The sequence below is a fragment of the Mirounga leonina genome, unplaced genomic scaffold (assembly GCF_011800145.1).
Source record: "Mirounga leonina isolate KUSES-001 unplaced genomic scaffold, KU_Mleo_1.0 Mir_106, whole genome shotgun sequence".
Lineage (NCBI taxonomy): Eukaryota > Metazoa > Chordata > Mammalia > Carnivora > Phocidae > Mirounga > Mirounga leonina.
The window spans coordinates 1,123,720-1,130,107 of record NW_023270232.1 but is presented as its reverse complement, the minus strand read 5'-3'; positions in this window follow the sequence as shown (position 1 = coordinate 1,130,107).

Here is a 6,388-nt window from a genome sequence, read left to right as displayed (position 1 = left end):
CTTCCAATCCATGAGCATGGAATGTTTTTCCATCTTTTTGTGACTTCTTCAATTTCTTTCATGAGTGTTCTGTAGTTCCTAGAGTATAGATCCTTTATCTCTTTGGTAGGTTTATTCTGAGGTATCTTATAGTTTTTGATGCTATTGTAAATGGAATCATTTCTCTAATTTCTCTTTCTACAGTGGCATTGTTAGTATATAAGAGAACAACTGATTTCTGTGCATTGATTTTGTATCCTGCCACATTACTGAATTGCTGGATGAGTTATAGTAATTTGGGGGTGGAGGCTTTTGGTTTTCCACATAAAGTATCATGTCATTTGCGAAAAGAGAGAATTTGACTTCTTCTTTGCCAATCTGAACACTTTTTATTTCTTGTTTTTGTCCGATTGCTGTTGCTAGGACTTCTAGTACTATGTTGAACAATAGTGGTGAGAGTGGGCATCCTTGATGTGTTCCAGATCTTAAGGGAGAGGCTCTCAGCTTTTCCCCATTGAGGATGATATTCACTGTGGGTTTCATAGATGGATTTTATGAACTTGAGGAAAGTTCCCTCTATACCTATACTCAGAAGAGTTTTAATCAGGAAAGGATGTTGTATTTTGTCAAATGCTTTTTCTGCATCAATTGAGAGGACCATATGGTTCTTCTCCTTCCTCTTATTAATGTGATCTATCACATTGATTGATTTGCAAATGTTGAACCACCCTTGCATCCCGGTGATAAATCCCACTTGGTCATGGTGCATTATCCTTTTAATGTATTGTTGGATCCTATTAGCTAGGATTTTGTTGAGGATTGTGGAATCCATATTTATCAGGTATATTGGTCTGAAATTCTCCTTTTTGATGAGGTCTTTGCCTGGTTTGGGGATTAAGGTAATGCTAGCCTCATAGAATGAGTCTGGAAGCTTTCCTTCTGTTTCTATTTTTTCAAAAAGCTTCAAGAGAATAGGTATTATTTCTTCTTTGAATATTTGGTAAAATTCCCCAGGGAATCCATCAGGCCTTGACCTCTTGTTTTTTGGGAGGTTTTTGACCACTGCTTCAATCTCATTACTGGTTATTGACCTATTCAGGTTGTCAATTTCTTCCTGTTTCAGTCTTGGCAGTTTATAGGTTTCCAGATAGTGTGCCTGGAGAGCTCATTGAGGAACAGACTGTGATCTCTCTGCTCTGAGGCAGAGGGTTGGAAACGGTCTCTTCTGCTCTGACTCTCAGATGGACAAGTGAAAGCTGCCAGGGAAAGCCACCAGAGAACAAAAGCCTCAAAAACTGTTTTTTACTGAGCCCATTCCCCCCCACATGGGGCAGAGAACTCTGCCCAAACAGGGTTGCCTAATCAACAGCATGGCAGGCCCCTCGCCCAGAGACAGAGGGGGAAAACAAGAGGCCAGCAACCCTAAAGTCCCTAGAAAACAGGTGCATCTTGCTTGAGTTGTGGTCAATAATTTAGACTCTATACATTCCCTCAACCACCCATCAACAGAATGTCTAGGAGAAAGAACCCCCAAAATAGAAAAGACTCAGAGATTATGACTTATGCCACAGATTTACAAATGGATGCAGATATAACCAAGATGTCAGAGATGGAATTCAGGCTAGCAATTGTGAAGACAATAGCTAGAATGGAGAAATTAATTAATGGCAACATAGAGTCTCTAAGGGCAGAAATGAAAGCTGAATTGGCAGAACTTAAAACTGCTATCAATGAGATCCAATCCAATCTAGATAATCTAAAAGCTAGGGCAAGCGAGGCAGAAGAATGAATGAATGACCTGAAAGACCATTTAATAGCTTAAAAGGGAAAAGAGGAGGCCAGGGAAAAACAACTCAGAATCCAGGAAAATAGAATCAGAGAAATAAGTGACACCATGAAGTGTTCCAATGTCAGAATAATTGGAATCCCGGAGGGAGTGGAGGAAGAGAGAGAGGACTAGAAGATGTATTTGAGCAAATCAAAGCTGAGAATTTCTCTAATCTGGGGAATGAAACAAACATTTGAGTCTTAGAGGCAGAGAGGACCCCTCCCAAGATCAAGGAAAACAGGCCAACACCTCGGCATGTAATAGTATAACTTGCAAATCTTAGAACCAAGGAAACCATCTTAAGGGCAGTTAGGGGGAAGAGATTCCTTATGTACAGAGGGAGGAACATCAGAATAACATCAGACCTATGCACAGAGACCTGGCAAGCCAGAAAAGCCTGGCAAGACATATTCAGGGTACTAAACAAGAAGAACATGCAGCCAAGAATACTTTATCCGGCAAGGCTGTCATTTAGAATGGATGGAGAGATGCAGAGCTTTCACGACTGGCAGAAACTGAAAGAATATGTGACCACTAAGTTGGCCCTGCAAGAAATATTAAGGGGGGGTTCTATAAAAGGAGAAAGACCCCAAGAGTGATATACAACAGAAATTTACAGGGACAACCTATAAAAACAGTGTCTTCACAGGCAACATGATGACAATTAATTCATATCTTTCAATAATCACTCTCAATGTGAATGGCCTAAATGCTCCCATAAAACTGTACAGGGTTGCAGGTTGGATAAAAAGACAGGACCCATCCATATGCTGTCTACAAGAGACTCATTTTGTTTTTTGGGGGTTTTTTTGGGGGTATTTTTAAATTATTTTATTTTATTTTATTATGTCATGTTAATCACCATACATTACATCATTAGTTTTTGATGTAGTGTTCCATGATTCATTGTTTGCATATAACACCCAGTGCTCCATTCAGTACATGCCCTCTTTAATGCCCATCACCAGGCAAACCCATCCCCTCACTCTCCTCCCCTCTAGGACCCTCAGATTGTTTCTCAGAGTCCATAGTCTTTCATGGTTCGTCTCCCCCTCTGATCCCCCCCTTCATTTTTCCCTTCCTACTATCTTCTTCTTCTTCTTTTTTTTTTTTAACGTATAAATTATTATTTGTTTCAGAGGTCTGTGATTCAACAGTCTTACACAGTTCCTGGTGCTCATCATAGCACATTCCCTCATTTTGAACCTAAAGATACATCCAGACTGAAAGTGAAGGGATGGAGATCCATCTTCTATGCCACCAGACATCAAAAGAAAGCTGGGGTAGCAATTCTTATATCAGACAAATTAGATTTTAAACTAAAGACTGTAGTTAGAGACACAGAAGGATACTATATCATTCTTAAAGGGTCTATCCAGCAAGAAGATCTAACAATTGTAAGTATCTATGCCCCCAACATGGGAGCAGCCATCTACATAAGCCAACTGTTAACCAAAATAAAGAGTCATATTGATAACAATATGTTAATTGTAGGAGATCTCAACACTCCACTCTCAGCAATAGACAGATCATCTAAGTAGAAAATCAACAAAGAAACAAGAGCTTTGAATGACACACTGGACCAGATGGATCTCATAGATATATACAGAACATTGCACCCTAAAACTACAGAATACTCATTCTTCTCGAGTGCACATGGAACTTTCTCCAGAATAGACCACATACTGGGTCACAAATCAGGTCTCAACTGATACCAAAAGATTGAGATTATTCCCTGCATATTCTCAGACCATAATGCTTTAAAACTGGAACTCAATCACAAGGAAAAATTTGGCAGAAATTCAAACACTTGGAAGCTAAAGACCACTCTGCTCAAGAATGTTTGCATCAACCAGGAAATCAAAGAAGAACTTAGACAATTCATGGAAACCAATGAGGAACGAAAACACATCGGTCCAAAACCTATGGGATACTGCAAAGGCAGTCCTAAGGGGGAAATACATAGCCATCCAAGCCTCACTCAAAAAAATAGAAAAATTCTGAATTCACCAACTAACTCTACACCTTAAAGAACTAGAGAAAAAGCAACAAGTGATGCCTAAGCCACACATTAGAAGAGAAATAATTAAGATTAGAGCAGAGATCAATGAATTAGAAACCAGAAACACGGTAGATCAGATCAATGAAACTAGAAGCCGGTTCTTTGAAAGAATTAATAAGATCGATAAACCACTGGCCAGACTTATCCAAAAGAAAAGAGAAAGGACCCAAATTAATAAAATTATGAATGAAAGGGGAGAGACCATGACTAACACCAAGGAAATAGATACAATTATTAGAAATTATTATCAACATTTTATGCCAATAAACAGAGCAATCTGAAGAACCTATATGTTTAAAGAGAACGAAGATAACTCTCAATGAATTTCAATGTGTGGACCTTATTTGGATCCTGATTCAAAGTAAAAGTGCAAAACATATGAGACAATAAAGGAAAGATGAACATTGAATATTAAGGATATTATTGTTAAATATTATTAGGTATGATAATGGTTTTATGCTTATATACATACAGAGTTTTAAAGGAAACTATTTTTAGAGAAATATACTGAAATATATGTGTGTAAAATTACATCTTTGATTGCTTCAGAATTATCTGGAGGTTTGACTAGAAATATAAGAAAAATAAGAATGCCCATGTGTTACTCATTACTGAAGTTAGGTAAAAGGTACAAGAGAGTTCATTATACCATTCTTTGTTCATTAGTTTATGTTTTAAAACATCTTTTAAGAATTTAACAATTAAAAAAAAGACATAGTTTTTTTTTCTTTTCTTTTTTTTTTTTTTAGGAATAATGAATCCTTATGGATTGAACAGTGGCTTTGGTCTTATTAACTAACTAAGGAACAGTGGAATAGTGACATCATAATAATATAAATAACTGGTCCAGTGCATATGACAACCTCTTAGTACTTGAATCTGTTAGACATCTTCTATTTTTGTCAGATCATACGCTTTAGGAAGCAGCAATCTGATGAATCTTCTGAGAAAGGGACCATTACTTTTAATAACATTTTCATTAACTAATCAGTCCAATATCCTGGACTCTAAATTCCATGACCTTGGCTTCACAAAAATCATCTTGAAACACAATTGCTCCAATCCTTTGCTTCCTCACCAACAGTGTTAGTGAAACAAAAGCATTAGATAAATTACTGAGCTAATAAAACAAAAAAATATTGTAAAAGTCCTAACTGATCTCATCAATATTTTTTTCTGAAGAATCCAGTTGCACATTTCTTCCCATTTTTGTTTACTTAATTTTGCTTTGAAGACTTCATTTTTTAGAGTAGTTTCATATTCACAGCAAAATAAAAAAAGAAGGTACATAAATTTCTCATATACCCTCTGCCCTGACACATGCAGTTTCCCTCATCATCAATATCTCTCACCAAAGTGGTACATGTGTTACAATTGATGAATCTACATTGATACATAATAATCACTCAAAGTCCATAGTTTATTTGAGGGTTCACTCTTGATGCTGTACATTCTATTGATTTGGACACATATATAATGATATGTATCCACTATTATAGTATCATACAGAATAGTTCCACTGCCTTAAAAATCCTCTGTCTTCCACCAGTTCATCTCTACCTGCTCATCCCACCAACCTGTGGAATCCATAGATATTTTTACTGTCTCCATCATTTTGTCTTCTCCAGAATGTCATATAGTTTAAATCATACAGTATGTAGTCTTTCCATATTAACTTCTTTCACTTAGTAATATTCATTTAATATTTCTCCTTATCTTTTCATGGCTTGTAGCTCATTTCTTTTTAGTGTTGAAAACTATTTGATTATCTAGATGTACCATTGTTTAATTTTCCATCCACCTACATCAGGACAATTTGGCTGCTCCCAAGTTTTGGCAATTGTGAATAAAGCAGATGAAAACATCCATGTACAAGTTTTTGTGTGGGCATAGGTTTTCAACTCCTTTGGGTAAATACCAAAAACTGCAATTGCTGGATCCTCCTTTTATTTAAATTTTACATTATTTAAATTTATTTGTATAACTTTCTTTCTTTTTTAATATTTTATTTATTTGACAGAGAGAAAAAGAGAGAGAGCACTAGCAGGCAGAAGGGGAAGGAGAAGCAGATGCCCTGCTGAACAGGGAGTCCAATGTAGGACTGGATCCCAGAACCCGGGGTCACAACCGAGTTGAAGGCAGACGCTCAACAGAGTGAGCCACCCAGGTGCCACATAATTCTCTTTCTTTAAAAGAGGGTAGTAGACATAAAAAGCTGAAGAGAGATGTATGCTATGAAATAAAACACCTTCCTGATATGATTCAATTAGTTCAATTTTGATCTGCACTGAACAAAATTGACAAATTCATTGCTATAAAGAAACTCTAATGTCTGAATTCAAAATTTGCCAACACATAGTTCCAAACACATGACAGAGACATCCCCAGGCATTTGCATACTCAAAGAAAAAAAAAAATCTAATCCAAATAAATCATCACTTTGAAAAGACTATGTAGGAAGATTTTTTGGGTTTATGATTTTTCTGTTGTTACTTCCTTATTTTTGATGTGTTACTGAT